The sequence below is a fragment of the Piliocolobus tephrosceles genome, chromosome 8 (genome assembly GCF_002776525.5).
Source record: "Piliocolobus tephrosceles isolate RC106 chromosome 8, ASM277652v3, whole genome shotgun sequence".
In the NCBI taxonomy this organism is placed as follows: Eukaryota; Metazoa; Chordata; class Mammalia; order Primates; family Cercopithecidae; genus Piliocolobus; species Piliocolobus tephrosceles.
In genome coordinates, this window is record NC_045441.1 from 57,955,038 (window position 1) to 57,976,004 (window position 20,967).

The 20,967-nt window shown below is 37.5% G+C and overlaps 1 protein-coding gene and 1 pseudogene across 4 annotated transcripts in view; both read left to right on the forward strand.

Annotated features, from left to right (window-relative positions):
• Positions 1-524: 524 nt before the first annotated feature.
• FAM126A (family with sequence similarity 126 member A) overlaps positions 525-20,967 on the forward strand; it is a 73,616-nt gene continuing 53,173 nt past the window's right edge. For 2 of the 3 annotated variants that reach the window (XM_031936041.1, XM_023215971.1), the window contains exon 1: positions 579-795. The gene's annotated coding sequence lies outside the window, so the exon portion shown is untranslated. Of the gene's footprint in view, positions 796-20,967 lie in introns of all 3 variants that reach the window. The other variant, XM_023215969.2, reaches the window with a different exon arrangement.
• Positions 9,801-10,357, forward strand: LOC111545058 (annotated as a pseudogene). The gene has a single exon (XR_002732329.2). The product of XR_002732329.2 is annotated as a 60S ribosomal protein L21 pseudogene (transcript).

Consider the following 20,967-nt stretch of genomic DNA (forward strand, 5'->3'; position numbering starts at 1 on the left):
ATGGAAAAAATAAAAACAACCACCAAGGAAAGAAAGCTGGGGTATCGTATTTGACTTTTTCCAGGCTAAGCCCAAAAGCAATGATGTAGTGAGGGGGAAGTTTTTATTTCCATTTTGCAAAAACGTAATTTTTTTTTCCTCCTGGGATTTGGTAAGATTTTCATAAATTCTTGTGAATTCAATTACAGGGAAGTAAATCCTACTTACTAGTAAATTATCAATTTGTTTCTCTTTTGTAAGAAAAGAGAAACAAATTGATACACTTCACGTCGCCCGGTAAGGCTTATTTTTTCTGAGAAGGCCATAAGCCCTAAAGGCTCAGAATCTAAGAGATCTTCACTGATTGTCATCGCCTAGCGGCCACAGCAAACCTTACAGTCAATCATCTTCCCCCGGGCCCCCGATCACGCCCATTGCTCCGACCACGCCCACTCAAGTCGCCTCATAGCTCCGCCCCAGGCCCAGCAGAAGAAGATTCTCATTGGTGGAGAAGTTGTTCTGATCCCGCCCCGGAGGACGGCGATAGGCTGAATCGGCGTGGGGCGGTGGTGGTTGGCTGCTTGAGGACGGGTCTCTGGTCGTGCCTGTCAGAGAGGCTGGCGGCAGTGGCGGCTCTCCGGGCTGGGTTGTCAGTCAGTGAGAGGAGGGGGAAGATGGCTCGCCGGGACCCGTTCTGCTAGGAAGAAGGGGAGCAGGTGGTACTGCTACTCGGGAGGAAGCAGAACAGCTGCCGTCGCTGTGGCTGCGAGCCTCAGGAGTCGAGGTTCTGCAGGTGGAGCTCCGGCAGCCGCTCTGGTGAGTCCAGCCGAGAGACCCACGCCGGGCCCCCAGGGCGTCTGGCTGCCGATAACTTTTTTTTTGTCAGGGAGGAGCCGGGGCGAGGCGGCGGCGAGGACAGGACCGAGACTTTGTCCCCGGGGCCGCGGCTCCACTGGGGGTAACGGCTCCCGCGCGAGGCGCCACGGGTGGGCGCGAGGCGGCGCCAGGCGCGGGGGGCTTCTGGCGGGCGGGTGGGCTGCGGCCGGCGGCTGTTCGCCCCAAAGTTGGGCGCAGCCCGCCCGCTGCCTGGAGGGCGGCAGCTTTGTGCGCGCGATTCGGGTCTCTCCTTCCCGGCGAGGAGCAGTCCAGCCTTCTGCCGTGACCCGGGTGCCGCCGCCTCGGCCCCACCGGCCGCCCCTCTGCGGGATGGGCCTGGGGCGGGAGCCCCTGGTCCCCTCCCTGTCGCGGCGGATGCTCCGGCCTCTGCCTCCTCTCCCATCCGCGGTCTCCACTCCCGCGAGGCCGCCGCTGTCCGTCCGGTCTAGTGGCCACAATGGTCACTGTCGATCCCCCGCCCGCCCCCCTTGGAGAATAGCGTTGGCCTGAGTCGTTCTTGGGTCCCCTGCAGGGCGGAGAGGTTCAGACAGCAGCCACGCTTCCTTCATGGGTTATTACGCTGAAGATCTCTTCTTGAGCCCTTGCCCTTGCTTTCTATGAGTTATTCCTCTCCCGAGGCTCATTTTAACATACTCGGGAATCCTCGGGGGTTTGGCTCCAAATGGTTGCATTAAAACACCCCCAAGTTTGTATGCTTCAGAGCGAAATTTGGTGTCCGCCCGTCACCTTGCACATGTGTGCTTTGTGAGTTTAGACCTTCCTGAAAGATTTCAATTTTGCCCAAGTGGTTTAGTACTGCACAGAATCTGCTCTCTGAGAAATACACTATCACAAGCCTGGCAGCCGCGGCGCTCTTCAGGTAGGGGGAATTTGTTCCACCGGCAGCTACTCCTTATCTCAGAGACTGCACTACAGGCAGTAGGGCCACGCTGACCTTTTGCAAATTATTTATCCTTGGGTCACACAGTAGTTTTTGGAGCAGGTGGGCCACCTCTTTGGTTCATGTAACACTTGACAGTTTGAGGTTTTCAGCTTTCATATCTTATTGGCATACAGTCAGAAAGACTGGGAGGCTTGTTTTCCTTGAGAACATTCTTCTGCTAACATCCACAGGCACCCCACCTCCCCCGACATTTCTAAGTATTTTTTTTTTCTTTAGGTGAACACATTTTAAGGTTTACAGGATGAATAGTAGTCTAAACCACCATATTTTTGAAGTGCAGGCAAAGGCAAGGAAGGAAAAACATTTAAGATCTGCTTGGCCAATGGTAGCTTCAAAGTTAGCTATTCAAATAATCAGTTCAATCAAACCAAGTGGCAAGGGGGAAAAGCATCACATATTTAGGAAACAAATTCTGGATTTGACTCGTTTATCCTTATTCAATTTATTGAAATTACCATAGAGGGATTAGAAGGATTAGAAACCTTCTTAGTCATCGGCATTAGCAGTACCTGGATACAGACACCCGATGAGGCATTAGCTGGGTCAGCGTTTATCCTTGCTGTGCTTCCTTTCTTTGTTGTATTTCTGTTTTATGAAATTTGCTCTGGGTTGTATTTTTTAGACTGGTGTCTTTTTGACAATGAGTTTAATATATGTACTGTTTTATTCAGCATCCTGTTGCCTAATATTTATTTTATAATGGATCTTAAGAAATTTTCAGAAATCAGTATTCAAGACCTATTTTAGGGTATCGTTTATATTTTATAAATAATTGCAATTATGTCAAGCATAAATTTATTTTTTCACTCTTCCAGGCTAAGAAGGTACTAGGGATACAGAAATGAATGTCATAGCTCTTGTCTTCAAGGAATTTACTATCTAATATACAAGATGTTAGTAACATTACAGTAAATTAACAATTATAATACTATGTAGTCAGTGGGAATGGAGATATGCCTAGTGTAGTAGGAGAGTTTAGAATAGGAGATGGTTAACTTGCCTTGAGTGTAGGTGGAGTTGGGAGCACACAGCCAAGTTGTGAAGGATGATATAATTTTGCCAAGTGCAGGAGGTAAGTAACTTCCCAAGAGGAGGATATAATGAATGAGAAGGCAAGGAGACCTGAGAAACTGTGGCGATTTAGATAAGTCGTTGACAATAACAAGTCAGTGTCAGTTGACATTGGCAGTTGACAAAGTCAGTAACATTGACATTGATGTGGCTTGAATGCAGGGGTTAGTAGGGAAATGGTGCCAGATGAAGATAGTGAGGGTGGTAGAGGGCCAGATCAGGGAATGGTATCCTTAGCTAAAGGGATTGGATTGAACGTGATAGATGAAAAGCCATTTATTGGATTTGTATTTTAGACCTTTACTGTGGCAGAGTGAGGGAAAAACTGACAGGTCCTTATCACCTATGAGAAGAAAGGAGGACTCAGGTCTCTGAAGGTTTGACTTGGGGTTCTGTTGATTGGAAATGAGGAACACATAAATGGAAGGAAGATGATAAATTCTGTTTTGAATTTGAGGAAGCAGTGGAACTTCAGGTGAATATATAGATAGATGTTTGTATCTATGGATGTGAAAATCAGGATTAAAGAGATGATTGGAGGTTGAATTGAAGCTGTATTGATTTGGTTGTGTTGAAATGACTCAGGGAAAGCCTTTAGCATGATGAAAGTGGCAGCTAGAGAACAGACTCTCATAAATAGCAGAAGTAGGGAGAAGAATTGTCTGAAAGTTAGAGGAACAGTAGCTAGCAAGGTAGGAGGACCATCGGGAAAGATGCCAAGGGTGGGGAGATTTTCCAATGGAGGAGGAACAGATTAACATTTTTGAATGCTGCAAGGAGGTGTCAAGTTAGGAGAGGGCTCCAGTGACCACTGAATTTGTCAGGACTCCATAGGTAACTTTAACAAGAACAGTTTTAACTGAGTGGTTCAGAAACCAGGCTTCAGAAGATTGAGAAAGAATGGGTGTGATAAAGTAGACATGCTTGAGTGAGACTTTTCGAGAGAACTGAAATAAAGAAGGGAGAAAATGATAGCTATAGCTTTCATTGAGCAGCGGTTCTCAATCTTGGCTATGCATTTATTTACAATATTGTGATAATAATTTACAATAATCTCAGGAGCTTTAAAGAATTTTGTTTTCCAGAGAGAACCCCTATACCAATTTGGTGTGGGGGGTGTTGAACCCAGATATCAATATTTATTTCAACAGCTTTTTTGTTGAAGTGTAATTGACATATAATATACTACATATATTTAAAGTGTACAATTTGATATTTCACATATGTTTATACCTGCAAAACCATCACCATAATCAAAATAATGTTCACCTCCAAAAGTTTCCTGTGTCCCTTTATAATCTTTTCCTCTTATCCCCAGGAAACCACTGTCTACTTTCTATCACTATTGATTACTTGCATTGATACTTTTTTATAGTTCCTTAAGTAATTCCAGTGTGCAGCCATGATTGAAAACTATTGCAGAGGAATATTGTTTGAAGGAATGTTATGTTTGTTTACATGCATAAGGAAAGAGAGAGTAGAGACAAGTGGGAAGAGATTCTTAAGCAATTCAGGAAAGATGAGATAATTATTGGAATTAAGACCCTGAGGAGCTAGAAGTGGATGGAATTCAGAGCTTTGACAAGTAAGAAAGGAAGACATTTCTGGAAGTGACATCTCTAAGAATATGATGTTAAAGACAGTATATTTCTTTGTTACCATCATCAAAGTTGGCATATAGTATCCAAATTGGTTCCCTGAAGTACTTCTGAAGTACTTAAAAAAGTTAGAGAGCATGTTAATATTTTGAAAATGGATACTGCTCAGAAAAATTCCTTACATGGAGCCTGAGATCCCTGGCATCATCATGTAATGCTTTGTCATTTTTTGGAGGGGAGCAGATGGAATTAGCAGTTTGACTATTGCTTATTGTTGAGAGCCAAGTCCTGCCATAGTCTTTTTGACCTTCTCAGAGTTAGGCTGCATATCTGCACTAAGGGAAAAGAACATTTAACACTTGAAAATCTCCTATTTAAGGTATCTTTGCTCAGAAGAAATCTTGTTTGCTTGCCCTTTGGATATATGCCTTATAAATACATGTGAGGATAAAATCATTCCTCTGTCTCCTAAATGAGACAGAGAAGAGTTGTGACTAGAAGTTCTCAAAGGCCTACATTTTCTATCTTGAGAAAGGTAATAGCTATCCTCACCTCACCACCTTTTTTTTTTTTCTTTTTACAATTTCTGGCTCAGGATTTGGATATAGGTAAAATTCCAGTCCTGCTGGTTCTGAAGTCCAGGGCTTGTTCCTCAGCCTTGACTCTTAGCTTTCATAGGGGGCTGAAAACAGATAGCTTATCCAAATATTATTTGGCCTTGTAACTTGGTCATAAATGAAGAAGAAGTGAAAAGTTTTGTCTGATCGTATTTTAGAGTTCTGAAAATTTCTTTCATTGTGATTAAATAATTAAAGTATGATTCTTTTCTAGAGAGGAAAGTCATCCCTAATTTTGGTGCAGCCTAAAAGAGTGGAAATATCAATGTTAGCATGATTTTGGACATTATTATTATAGTCACAGCCATATTGTAAACATTCTATAGTTTCTTAATTACTATTATAATAATCATTGTAGGAAATTTGAAAAATTCAGGAAAGCATAAATGGTAAATAACACTTATAATGTCTCCACCCAGAGATCCTTGTTTCTTTTGTGAATTACCTATTAGTGTCCTTTGTCTATTATAACACTGGAGATTTTTAAATACTAAGTTATGAGAGCTCTTTGTATATACAAACTATTAGGTCTTTGTCAAATTACATTGCAGATGATTTCCCTAGTTTGTCATTTTTATCTTAATTTTGTTTTTGATGTGAATTTTCTTTTTAAACAGATTGCTAACATTTTAATATGTTTAAACTTATCAAATTTTTCTTTTATGATACCTTGCTACTTAGCGCTTGCATTCCCAAATTATATGACTGTTCACCTCTATTTCCTTATATTAATTTCACAGTTCTTAAAAAAATTTACATCTTTAGTCTGTTTGCAGTGTATTTTAACATAGAGTGATGGTTCAGTTATTTTAATGCTACTTATTGAACAATTATCTTCTTCAGAGGTTTTAAATACCAAATCATGTGTATATACTCTATAGATACGGATATATGACTTTTTCTATTTAGTTTAATTGGGCTATTTATTTTTGCTCTAGTAATTCCAAACTGTCTTAATTATTGTGAGTTTTTAATGTATTTCACTAAATGATTGTGTGAATACCTATTATTGTCTTTGTCAAAACATTTTCAGCATTTCTCATATATTTCTTTATTCATGTTACATGAAAGGCAGTAAAGATTCTAAAAGAACCTCACTGGAATAGCTGAGTGAATTTTCTAGAGAAAGTTGTACTATCTCTATTAATACAATGTTATCATTTATTAAAGTCATCTTTTATGACTCAAAGATGTAGTTTTGAGTTTTATTCTTGTATTTTATGGTTTGTATTTTCTTCATGTGGGTTCTGCCCGTTTTTCAAGTGATATTTTTGATATTTAAAACTTACTGATTCTATTGGGAGTAGAACTTTTAAAATTATTTTATAAAGAGGATTATATGTACCTGATGGAACATAGAAAGATGGCCAATTCTCGTATACTGTTTTCTAACTGGTCATTTTATGAAACTATTAATCTGATAGTTTTTATTGTGTTTTGTAGTAACTCAATTATAGCATGTGTAAATGGTGATGATTTTGTCTTCTTGCCAACACTTAATCCTTATTTCTTTTTCTTAGGACATTGATCAGAATTTCTAGAATAATATTAAGTTATAGCAGTGAACAGTGCAGATCCTTGACTTATTTCTCATTTAAATGGAAACGCCTTTAGGGTTTCACAGTTGTGTATTCAAAATTTTTATTTGTGGTATGTTAAGGAGATAGTCTTCTATGCCTTTTCAGGAGGAACCAAGACAGATACTCAGTTTGATCACATGCCCTCTTAATGTACCTTGAGATGATCATATAGTTTTCCTTCTTTTAGCTATTGGTTGATGAATTGTGTTACATTTCTAAGTAGCTTTCATCAAACAATTGCTGTCTTAGGGATAAAGGCAACTTGATAATAGCATATCTCTTTAAATAGTGCTATATTTAATTTGCTATATGAGGTTGATCTTTAGTGTTCCTTTTATATTACCTTTTTAAGGTTTTGGTTTCTGAATATGCCAGCTTTGTAAAAAGAGAGACTGAGAGAGAAGCTTTCCATCTTTGCATGTGCTCTGGCAATTAATCTCTTCCTTGGAAGATTTGAAATAGATTGGCTCTAAAAATGTCTAGGTCTTTTTGGACTGAATACAATTATAAAGATCTTAATATGTGCTTAAGTACTAAGTATTTTGCATAATTAATTTCATTTAGTCCCTATATAACTTTAAGAGGTAAAAATTATTTCTATTCTACAGACAAACTGAGACTCAGAGGTTAAGACAGTTGTTCACCATCAATAAAGTACACAAAGTTTAAACTCAATTCCTATCTGATGTAATGCCCATGTTTTCTAATCAGTACCCTAATGTTTTTCTTAATTTCTTCACCCCATATTACTGAGAAGTAAATTTAATCATTTTATTTGAGCATCTTATTAAGTATTTTTCCTCTTTGCACACTTAGTTTTAATTTTTGGTAACCCTATTATAATTATCACTGGTCTGTTCTGTGCTGATGTGTTGTATCTTTTGCTATTTTAATAAATACTGTGATCTTGGAGTGAGGTGGGATAACGTGGGTGAACTTAAAATTGTTGTTCATATAATGCACTTAATATAATTTACATTTTAATTTGTTGAGTGTTCAAGATCGATTTGCATTATTGAATCCTGTTTGTACCTTGTAAAGAATGTTATGTTAAGTGTACCACATACAAGAGATCAAAGAGTTTTGGAAACACAGTACTTTTCCATTTTAGTTTGAATTATTTTTGTTGTGAGCCTTGCATCAGGGTAGCTTTTTAGTAGTAATGTTGAGTGATATTTGTTTGGTGTTTTCTTGAACAAAGAGTCTTTTGCTAGTTGACAAACAGTTGCTTTCTCATGTAAATACATAGAATTCATTCAGTCACTTAAGAATTCATTCAGTCATTTATACTTGACTTAATGAAAACATATATGAATTATTAAACTGTACCATGCAAATTAGGTTCTAGCCTACTAGAATATTTATATTTACTCTTATGTTGAGTGATGTATAGGCTTGGAAATCTAAGAGAATAATATAAGCCTTAAAACGGCTTAAATTGAGAAACCAATTGTAAACTTTTTATTTATCTTTTTGAACTCTTCTGTCCCCCCCCTTTAAATGTAAATTAACATTTAATTAATTCAGTTAGGGTTTTGGTTATAATCAACACACCCAGACTGCATTCCCCATGCCCTTCCTACGGGGACAATCTGAACCTCTTAAACCTGCCAGACACGTACATGCTCTTTTGTTCTAAATTTCAAGGTTCCTGCTGATTTGTTAATCAGTAGATGTCACAGTAGTGGACAAGGTGACAAATAGCCCCCGCAGCAGCGCACCCATTAGTAGTTAAGAAAAGGGAGAGACTATTTTGGAAAATCATGAAACTTCAAGTGAGTCCTGATAGGGAAATGGAGAGGAAGGTGAAAATATTATAGAAATGGATGGGGGAAGAAGGGAAGATAAAAATGTATAAATTGAATAGATTGTTGGAGAAATATAGAAAATTGGTTACATGGGTGATAGAACCAGAATATTCAAGTCAGTGAGGTCAAGAAGTAGAGTTTCAGAAAGAAAGACTCTTGCTTCAGGTTACAGAAAAATAAAGACCACAGAGAAAGAACTGATAGAGTTGTCATTTATAAGGTCATGGAGAGTGGATGATGAGACCCAAATTTATACTGTAAAAGGGATTAAGGAATAAATTGATGGTGAACAATTGGAAGTGGTGGTAGTAGATTAAGCTACTAAATCAGAAAGTTAATCAGTGAAGAGTAAATAAGGATGGAGTAACTAGGGCATTAGAATCTGATGAAGCCTTACTCTTGTGCCCCCTTTTTTCAGAACTGTAAGATCATGAAATACATTCTTAATTGTCCAAATGATAAATACTTTGTTAGTGATACTTAGAGGTATAATTCATTGAGTATCTTTTGTTTGCCAGTGCTTTATTTGCATTATTTTTAATCCTTAAAACATTCCTAAAAGATAGATGTTATTATCTGTCATTCACAGTTGAGGAAACTGAGACTTAGAAAGTTTAAGTAACTTGTTGAAAATTGGCATGGGTTTTTTGGACTCCAGAGTCAGCATTCTTTTCATTATGCCATGTTGTTTCCTTTATGTATTGAGCTGTTAAAACACTGGGGGCTTATAAGAGGAATATAGGTGGGATTCCTTTGCTTGTAGAAAGTAGTAGAAGAGGCTGGCGCTGTGGCTCTTGCCTGTAATCTCAGCACTTTGAGAGGCTGAGGCGGGTGGATAGCAAGGTCAGGAGATCGAGACCATCCTGACTAACACGGTGAAACCCTGTCTGTACTAAAAACACAAAAAATGAGCCAGGCATGGTGGCACGCCCCTGTAGTCCTAGCTACTCGGGAGGCTGAGGCAGGAGAATCGCTTGAACCCAGGAGGCAGTGGTTGCAGTGAGCTGAGATTGCACCATTGCACTCCAGCCTGGGCAACACAGCGAGATTCTGTCTCAAAAACAAAACAAAACAAAAAAAGCAGTAGAAGAGAAATCCTAATTATGCTTGCCATAATTTGTGTTGACTATATTTTTGTTTAAAATGTTTTTATAAAGGGAATCCTAGTAAGCTCCCCTACTATATTTATAATATCTAATTTTTAACAATTTTTTACCCATGATAAGGATGGGTTGAGAGGAAAGGAAGAACAGGTCAAGAAAAAGCATGTAAAGAAAAGTAAGACTAAAACTTGTTATTTTCGCTTTTCGGCCGGAACCGCCATCTTCCAGTAATTCGCCAAAATGACGAACACAAAGGGAAAGAGGAGAGGCACCCGATATATGTTCTCTAGGCCTTTTAGAAAACATGGAGTTGTTCCTTTGGCCACGTATATGCGAATCTATAAGAAAGGTGATATTGTAGACATCAAGGGAATGGGTACTGTTCAAAAAGGAATGCCCCACAAGTGTTACCATGGCAAAACTGGGAGAGTCTACAACGTTACCCAGCATGCTGTTGGCATTGTTGTAAACAAACAAGTTAAGGGCAAGATTCTTGCCAAGAGAATTAATGTGTGTATTGAGCACATTGAACACTTTAAGAGCCGAGATAGCTTCCTGAAACGCGTAAAGGAAAATGATCAGAAAAAGAAAGAAGCCAAAGAGATAGGTACCTGGGTTCAACTGAAGCGCCAGCCTGCTCCACCCAGAGAAGCACACTTTGTGAGGACCAATGGGAAGGAGCCTGAGCTGCTGGAACCTATTCCCTATGAATTCATGGCATAATAGGTGTTAAAAAAAAAAAAAATAAAGACCTCTGGGCTGAAAAAAAAAAACTTGTTATTTTCACCATGAGAACTTCTAATATGTCATATGATTTTAGGTAGCACCTCAGAAAGGCCAGCCTCTTCATGGAAATCATATCGAGCTAGTCACAAGATGGTAATTAGAGCAGATACTCTTCATGTCACCAGATTATAGAGCTCCAAAGAATTTATTGTAATATAGTGTGATTTATTGAATTTAGATTTCATTAATCAGGAATTAGTTATTGGTGAGAAGGTCTAAGCAGATGTTTGATTTTTCTGTAATAAACCTTTCTTCAGAAACAATGTGTAATTGAAAAAGAAATGCTTAAAATACTTTAGGGATTAAACATTCTTATAGGACTTTGAAGTACTTTGGGAGGAACCAAGATAGAAATTTTTGCTGTGCTAATTTTAGCCTCATATTCAGCTACAAAACAACGTCTAGGTTACATTCTGCTGTACTAGTATAAGACAGTATTATTGAAAACTGTATATTAAAAATAATTTTATAATTCAGCCTCTGCTAAAACAAATTGACTCTTAGCCCAGTTAATATGAATCAGCATGGTCATACTGAACTATTTATTTCTCCTTTGGTTACTATAATGTTTTTAAACCAAGAAAAACAACTATATTCATAATATCCACATAGTTTCTGATTGGGGAGAATCAAATAGAATTTTGTACAGTCAAGATCTGTTGTTTTTATTATTATGGCCCTATTAGCACACATTACTACCATTAACTGTGTTTACTTACATTTTTTTATTGCACTTCCCTCTTTGCCCTACTATTTTCTATTGAACATCTGAGCCACTATTGGCAGACCTCATTAAAGGTTGAAAGTCTCATTCCAACATATTAAATGGCAGCGACTTCCTCTAAGACTTTAACTCCCAAGTTAATTGGAATTTGATTCTCTTAACATTTCTCTCTTTCTTTGTCCCCAACATTGCAAAAAGGAAAGCACTTAGAATGCAAAAAACTTTAAGGAGTCAAAGTAGAGCTGTGCTTTGGAAACCACATTTCCATATGCTATTATGTTTTGGAGAGAGGAAAGAGGGGTTATTGATAGTAAAATGATTGAAATATAATGTTTACATTGCGCTTTCTTTTACATTCCTCCTTATTTTTTCTCATAGCATTCATTTATTTTATTTTATTGCTTATATTCTGATTTACCTTGGTTTGTTTTAAAAGAGCTTAAGATACACTCATTTCTGCTGTTTTAGGTTTATTTGTCTCTCCTAATAGTCTGTGAATCCCCTAAGTCAGCCATGTCATATTCATTTTTGTAAATCTAGTGTCTAGGACATAGTTGGCATTTAATAGTTTATGAATAAATGGATGATATTTAACCACCTTAATATAAGAAAAAAAAGAGCCAGGTTGGTTGCTGAACCCTAGATTACTGCAGCTTTAGTGGTATTATGGGCTGCACTGTGTCCCATCCAAAATTCATAAGTTGAAGGCCTAACCGCCAGTACCTCAGAATGTAGCATCATTTGGAAATAGGGTCTCTAGAGAGGTAATTAAGTTAAATGGGGTAATTAGGATGGGCCCTAATTCAGTATGATTGATGTCCTAGTAAGAATAGGAAATTTGGATAGGCCATGCAGAGGGAGGACAATGTGAAGACACAGGGAGAAGACCGCCATCTACAAGCCAGGGGGAAAGGCCTGAAACTATTCTCTCAGAGCTCTGAGAAGGAACCGACCCTCCTGAATCTTGATCTTAGACTCCTAGCCTAGAGAACTGTGAGAAAATAAATTTCTGTTGTTTAAGCCACCCAGTCTGTGGTAGTTTTTTACGGCAGCCCTAGCAAACGAATATAGATGGCTTTTATACTTGGATGTAGCAAAATCTCAAATACCCTTAATTTGCCTATTCCCAAGGAACAGTTTGCCAAGGCGAATGTCAAAACCTCAAAATTTATATACTTCTAGGTAAAACATGGAAGAGAAAGATTTGGATAGCTTAATGAAGAAAGTAATAACTATTTGCTCCTCCTTCGCCTTTCCCAATACAGCCAATGGCAAGCAACTGGCTAACTCCTTAATTTAATTGAATTTGTTTAGTTTGGCAAGGAGAAAGTGTTTACAGGGTATTTGTGTTCCTAAGTGTCCAAGAGCCTCTCCCAATAAACCTGGTTGCTTTTTCATGGTAGAAAATGGAAGAGGAAGACTAAATAAAATACTTTTTAATATGATGTTAATTTGAGCTAATGGCTTGTGTATAATCTTAGTCACATTATTTTACTTGAGTTATAGTCAACAGGGGCAAAACAGTATGTCTTTTACATGCCCATTGCTGTGGTAGTTGCTGTACCCTTTGATCATCAACTAGTCATACTGAGTTGCCACAGTGGTTGTCAGCGTTTTTTCATTACATGCTGTAGCCACAAACTATATATATATATATATATATGCACATACATATACAATTTTTACTATTATTTCTTCTTGACATTTTTAATTGAGTTATGTATCAAATAGTGCTGCGTTCTTCAGTCAGTTTTTACAGTGCTTTGAGATACTTCACTGAAGAGAAAATTTCAAACATATACAAAAGCAAAACATTTGCTCTTTCATCATTTGGAGGCAGTTTTCCCGTAGTTCTGAAAGTAGGGTAAACTAAATTAGAGAACTGAACAAAGATCTCAGCCCCAGAATTAAAAAAAAAAAAAAGTTTGCCATAAAGCAAAGGAAACCAAAACCGAACAGAAAACCTCTGACTTAGGGGCAAATAAGAATTTTGGTCTAATTTTGGCATTTCAACTTCAGTCACACCCATATGTTTTTGGACCACTCTTGTTACCAGTATGTAGGCACTGTGGTAAATACCAGTTGATAGATTTTTCTCATCTTTTTTTCTTTTCCTTCATTGCAACTGAAAAAAATACTGCAACCACATGCTAACAAGTGGCAGAGCTGGGTCTAAGTAAATTGAATACTTTTTCTCCAGTACCCTACCATGTTCTTTTACTACCCTATCGTTCTTAACCTGGCCGTCAAATACAGTCATCTGAATAATTTACTTTTCCCTACCAATTTATTTTAAAATGAAAATATCCTACTTTTCAATTTAGAATGAAAATATTAGGAAGAAGAAAAGAGTAAACAAGAGTAAATTATTTATGAGACAAGGGAAAGGCTTTGAACTGTTTTAGGTGCCGTGGGTAGGGATTGCTGATAGCATGGTGATTAGAATGGGGTCTTTGGAATTCCGCTGCGTGGGTTCTAACCCTAACTTAACCACTTTGGTAGTGTGTGATCTTGGGCAAGTTATTTCTTTAAGTGTTAGCTTTCTTTTTTGTGAAATAGAGATTATGTTAATTTACCAGCTAGGATGGCTATGAGGAATTAAATTAAAATTCCAATAAATCGCTTAGCATAGCGCCGGAAACATAAGTGCTTGAGGAATGTTAGTCATTATCACAACATTATCCATGGACATCTACCATTGCTATGTATGACACATTCGGTCACATTGAATGTTTTCCAGACCATATTCCCAATGATGCCAGTTGCGTATGGACAGCAAAGGATCCCATGGTCAAGTGCATTTAGGAAAATATTTCATTCTAAATGCGTTTCTTGGAGATTAGTAATACAGATTTAGCATATTACAGGCTCTTAAAAGTCCTTTGATTTAAAAAAAAAAGCTTCTTTAACTTTGTCAAGTAGTTAAATTTTCACAAGGAAAACCTTTTTTTTCTGCTGTCCTCCGGGGTCTGTCTTCATGTGGCTTCTCATGTAGATGTCTGTCCCTCAGCTCTTATAGCATGGTGGTTACCCTCTAAGAGGGACAATTGATGAGGACAGATCCTAGATGGAAGCTCTTATTAAGCTTCTCCTTGCACCATGCTTGTTAAAGTCCACTGGCAAAAACATGTCACTTTGCCAACTCCAGCATTGATGTGGAGGAGGACTACACAAAGAAGTAAATAACAGGAGAGAGTACCACATATTTTTTAAAAAGGTCCATGATGTATTAGGTGAAAAATAATCAAGTTTTGGTAGAATGTGGTTCTATTTTTATGTTAAAATCAAAATGTAAATGGACTACGTATACATGTATGTATATATGTGCATATATACATATGTACATGTTTTGATAGAGCAGATATATTTTGTTTTGGTTGAGCATATATCTATATAGATAGGTACCTATCTATATACATGTGCTATTTGGTTGGTATATTTTTCTTGGTTGAAAAGATATATTTTGTTTTGGTTTAGGTATACTGCTCAATACTTTTTAAGGGTAGAGAATTTTCAGAACTGCTGATTATATAGTATATGTATAGAAGAAAGTCTGAAATAATATAAAGTTAACAGTATTTTCTTTTGAAGAGTGGGATAACAGCAGTGAGAAGGATGATTATTTTAATTATGTGGAAAAGATTTAAGTGCAGCAATTTAAAAAAATCTCTGGTAAAGAAAAATATTAGCAGGGATGGGAGATCAATTTTCTTCCTAGTGTTCATAGTTTTTGTGTGTGTTTTATTTTCTTTCTTGGTGGAATTTTTATAATCTTTTATAGTTGCATAGTGAGCAGAACCCTTGTTTTAAACTCTTCATTGTTGATTTTGTGTATTTCTGATAATTTTCTCATGATTGCCCTTGCAATTATTCCTCTAGAAATGTAAGATGCTACCTTGACTTATTTGCCTCTCGTCTATTCCCTGCTTTTCCTTTGCCATCTGGATTACAATTGCCTTAAGGACACAGATCATATTTTACTATTTGTTTGCTAATAGTGCACACTAATAGAAACACTTTACATTATGCTCAGTAGACACTCAAGGACTTGCTGAATTATTAATGTTGCAGTTTGAACATATAGTAGTATTGACTTTTTGCATATATGAAAATATTGAATGAGTTACCCCTTAATGTGACCTTCCATTCTATGTTTGTTTTTGCTACTTCTATTGCTTTGTTCTTACTCTGACCCTGCCCAGCCTACTGTCTGGATAAATTATATGAACAGGCTGTCAACTTGACATCCTGTTCTAGTGAATATGTAGAAAACATTTCTAATCACTATGCTATTTAATATGCAATTGTGTGATAATCATGTCAATGAATGTGATTGAGGTAATTATTATAGTTCAAACTTTTTACACTGATCTCTTGAAATCTTAACATAAACTTTATAATTTGTATGTTATCAGGGCTTACTGAAGTTTGATTCACTGAGGTAATACTTGCATCACTTAGTATGTACTGTAATTGTATTTTGTAAAAGTTGGTACAAACATTTTGGAAAGCTTTATTTCAGCAATAACTGCTCTTGTAGATTTTTACCCAATTTTAAATGTACAATAATTGGTTTGTGATATTTTTATGTTTAATGAAATATATAACATATTAATGGACTTTTAAGATTTCTTATAAAATTCTAATAAGAGGTTTTCTAAGTCAAGGTTATCTGCATCAATCAGTCTTTAAAATAATCACATGATGCTGTTGTGTCTCACAGATGCAGTGCCAGTTCTCTCCTGGCAGCTTACCTTGCCAGTGCATGCATTTCATTAATAAGAGCCCCAGGTTTTTCCTAGGTAGGGTGTAAAAGCTGAGGAGCAAAAGGAAGATAGAGAGGAGAAGCATAGTCAAAGACATGGAGCCTGGAGTGGCATGGAGTATTTTGGAGAATAGTGTTAAGTAAAATTTGGATAGGTAAGTTATGACCATATTATAGGGAAAGGTTGATGTGGAATATTTGTTAGGTCTGATGTCATGGTGTGCTCAGGAGAAAAGTAATTTCAGCAAGATTATATGGCAGCAACATGCATGGTGCACTGGAAAAAGGAAGAAACCAGGAGCCAGAAGGCTGTGTGATCAGCACATGTAGAGGAAATAAAGGCCCAGACTCAGGGTGTTGCTGTGGAGACGGAGAGCAGATGGTAAATTTGACAGGCATTATAAAGGGTGAAATTTATTCCTCTATTCAATAAATATTTATTAATACTTGCTGTATGTTACTTATGCTTATAATATCTGGACTGAAATTTGCCTGTAATTACTAATACAGTTTAAAACTTTAAAATTATGGGCCAGGCGCGGTGGCTCAAGCCTGTAATCCCAGCACTTTGGGAGGCCGAGACGGGCGGATCACGAGGTCAGGAGATCGAGACCATCCTGGCTAACACGGTGAAACCCCGTCTCTACTAAAAACAAAAAACTAGCCAGGCGAGGTGGCGGGCGTCTGTAGTCCCAGCTACTTGGGAGGCTGAGGCAGGAGAATGGCGTAAACCCGGGAGGCGGAGCTTGCAGTGAGCTGAGATCCGGCCACTGCACTCCAGCCTGGGTGACAGAGCGAGACTCCGTCTCAAAAAAAAAAAAATTATGTTATATAATTTTTATTCGAAAAAAAAATGTTGAACCACTGAGTCATGTGCTATATTAATGTCAATAAGAAGTGCTCATCTTAGTGCCATGGTTCCCAGAGATCTCACTATTCTGTCTGCTCTTATCTAAAATAAATCTAATTTGTTAATACATTATACATGATCTTAGTCAAGGCTATTTGAATGCTAGCTCAAAAAGGAGGGAGAATATTTGCAATAGAAATCCAAGAGCAGTAACTGTTGGCCTCAGAAGCTTCACAGCATTGTGTTTGCTGTATTCTTTTGGTCAACATGGTTGTTAAAAAATAGTTCTTCGTAACTTCTCTTGTTAGAGTCCAAATCAGATATCCTTTCCCTGGACACAGTGTTCTTCTGAAGTCCTGGAGAATCTTGTCTATGGCCATACCACCTTGAATGCGCCCGATCTTGTCTGAAGTCCTGGAGGATCTGAGAAGAATGGGAAGATAGAAATGGGAAATGAGAAGAAAGAACTTCTTACCTTCTAATTGTTGTAGCTTTTCCAACAGAAACACACTGGGCTGGTTGCCGTAGCACACTGATATCCCAGCATGATTTTATTTGTCCTTGGGGTAGGCAAAAGATGGTTTAGCCAAAAACCATTTTATTAAGTAAAAACCTATGTTCTATTCTTGATAATCGGACACTTGTTTTGTGATTTGGGGGGAAAATAGTCCTAAGCAATAGGCCTTTGGAAAGACTTCCCAAACCTCTCTTACTATGAATTACTTTACTTTTCCTAGTGCCTTGAGAGGCAGCTTTATTTACTTGATGACCTAGGTAGGCAGTGAGGCATCAACATCACTTCTTTTTAAACAACAGCACAAATACCCTCCTCCTTCACAGTTGATTGGTCAGTTTCTAAGCAGCAATATCCTAAAATTAAATTAATTTTATTCTGTAACATAATCTGAACATTTCTCACCATTCTGTTTTCCTGAAATTCACCCAGGAATTCTTGATAATCTTCTGGTAGTGCTTAATTTAACTACAGCAATGGCCTCATTGCATAGGAGAGAAGTTTAAAATTTCGTGATGTGTCACAATCCATTTATAGAAATTTGGTAGCTCTATAAATTTATAGAAACTTGATTTTCATAATGATATATAAAACAAATGGTTATAAAAAGTTTTATAGTAGTTTATAGTTAGTACTTAATGATGGAGGGGATGATTTAAAAAGTAGGAATAAGGAAATTTTTAGAGTTTTACAGTGAAAGTTACAAATACTTTAAAAATATTCTTATAAAATAATTAAAATGTTGTATGTCTCTGATGACAACACTAAAAGATAAACTTTGGTAATTGTTATTAATAACATAATGTGGGAATTGAAGAATAAGATATTTGACTTAGAAAGGTTTTGTTGTACATTGAAAATATAAAAAATTAGTGTTAGACAGACTAATTGGGCTAGTGAAATACGACATAGACTCCTAGCAAGCCTTCTAATGTAATTTTAAATATTCTCCTCCGGAACATGTTTGGCAAAAATAAGAAGTTAGTTACACAGCAGGAAACATGTATTTTAATTTTATCTCTTACCTTTGAGAAGAATAAAGTTTTTTAAAATGCAAGTATATTTTGAATATTACTAGAGATGTCTAATTAGATTTATAAAGCTTGCAGAGTTATACAATCAAGTCTTTGGCATAGATGTTAATAGGTTACATATTAGATATGAAATGTGGGGTGGATTAGCAACTTGTAGAGAGCCTCTTGCTGCTTGCTGGTAGAGAGAAACCGTTTTAAAATCATCATTTTGTGACCAGTTTGCTTTTTGTCCTATCTAAGCTTTAGTGATACCTTTAGTCGTAACTGTTATTCATCTTGAAGCCCAGGGCTTATGGAAATAATTTTTTTTTTAACAATGTTACTGTATGTGGTAAGGACAAAGAAAAGCTTATGTCAGCTAGTAAACACTGTTGGCTTTTTAATTTTTCATTTCTTTAAATACTTATCCTACAATAGTACTTCAAACCTCAGCACCACACACTATACCCATGTAACAAACCTGCTTATGTACCTCCTGAATCTAAAATAAAAAAATTATCCTACACTTTATAGAATTCCATTGTTCTCTTTCTTACGTAATGCATTGATATTTCAGGCTTCATTTTTAATGTTTGTATATTTTCTTTTCTTTCTTTCTTTCTTTTTTTTTTTTTTGAGACAGAGTCTCGCTCTGTCACCCAGGCTGGAGTGCAGTGGCGCGATCTCGGCTCACTGAAACCTCTGCCTCCCGGGTTCAAGAGATTCTTCTGCCTCAGCCTCCCAAGTACCTGGGATCACAGGCATACGTCACCACGCCTGGCTAATTTTTGTATTTTTAGTAGAGAGGGGTTTCACTGTGTTGGCCCAGGCTTTCTCAAACTCCTGACCTCAAGTGATCCTCCCACCTCAGCCTCCCAAAGTGCTGGTATTACAGGCATGAGGCACCGCACTCAGCCATACTTTCTCTTCTAAAAATATTCTTTCTTTTATAGTTAAGAGGAACTTACCAGGGGCCAGGCACGGTGGCTCATGTCTGTAATCATATTGGATGGTACTTGATATTCACATGACATCATGTTGATGTTAGCTTTGATCAAGGCAGTGCTTGCCAGGTTTCACCACTATACAGTTGCTCTTTTCTTCTTTCCATACTCTATTTTTTTGGAAGTGAATAGCTATGACCAATGCACTCTCAATGGTGAAGCAAGGACTAAGCTCTACCTCCTGGAAGAAATAGTGTCTACATCTATTATTGGGAATTCTTGTGTAAGGAAGCTTTACCTCCTATTCTCTTATTTATTTAATTGTTTATTTATATGAGTATGGACTCATGTATATTTATTTTATACTTTGGGTTATAATTCAATACTACATTATTTGTTCTGTTACTCAGATTGTTCCAGCTTTAGCCATTGGGTATTCTTTCAGGTTGGCTTAATATTTAATAGTATAAAGAGTTCCTTACCAAAATGTTTGAAAACAGGTGGTCTAGGCTATGATCATAGATTATGATCATAGGATTGAGTAGCTGAGGCAGGGAGGAAGACAATATTGTAGGAGGAGAAATCTAGGAATTAAGACTTCTAGGAATTAAGACTTCAGGCAAGAAAAAAAATCACCAAGATTTAAGCAGGAGTTGTTTGAAAGCATGACAGTGACCTAGGAGCTAAGATCATCCAGAAATGAAGGGGAGAGACCGAGCAGGGCAAGGGCATAGGGTGGATTGATTGATAGATGATGGTGACAGAGTTTCAAAGCAGCTTTGGGTGGATGGTTGAAGGAGGAAGAGAATGATCTTGAGTGGTAATAAGAAGGAAGGAGAACACCTACTTTACCTCTAGGCCCAGTGGTTTCTTTCAGGGATGTGTGAGGAAATGCAATCACTATTTGGTAAGGTTGCATGCAGGGAAACTAGTGTCTCATGAAAAGAAGAAAACATTTGAAGAACTGTTGAAGATATAGAGGATTTTGCTGGTAATAGACTCTAAATTCCAGAGGACACAGTGAAAGTATATCCTCCTTCCAGAATTAGGATGGGATGGGAGATGGGAGCAAAACAGAAGATTACAAAGAGTTATGATGACAGTGTGTGGGAGATGAATGTCACCTGGGTGTCTGTAGCTTCTTGTGGTGCTGGACATAAACAGGGATGAAGGGAATAATGACTTTAGTCCTGGTGGACCTAAGGCAGACAATGGTGATGAGACTGTGAAACTTTCAGGGTAGGGAGGCATGTCATAGACTCCCTTTTGAGTTCTGCAGGAGACAGAGAAGTTTGGGGAGGAGCAATTTTATTCTGAGCTTGCATGCATGCTAAACGGGTGAGTGTCCATGTGAGCTCAGCTATACAATGAGGGCACCCATTTGATCTCTATCAAGTGGAAGGTAAGAGACCCAGGGCTGACTGGTGTTACTAATGTATAATATACACACAGAAAAATGTACAAATTATGAATGTTCAGCTTGGCAAATTTTCACCAAATGTACACACCTGAGTAACCAGCACCTAGATCAAGAAACAGACTGTTACCAGAACCGACAAGATAGGCCCCTCAAGAGCAGCCACCATCCCAACTTCTAACACAAATGTATTCGTTTTATCTGTTCTTGAAATTTACATAAATGAAATTATATAGTATGTACTCTCTTTTCCTGCATCCTTTTATCCAACACCGTAACACAGATACAGTTTATTCATTCAAAGTTGTATTTTGTTGTATAGAATTTCAGATATTGTACAGTGTACCATAATTGATTC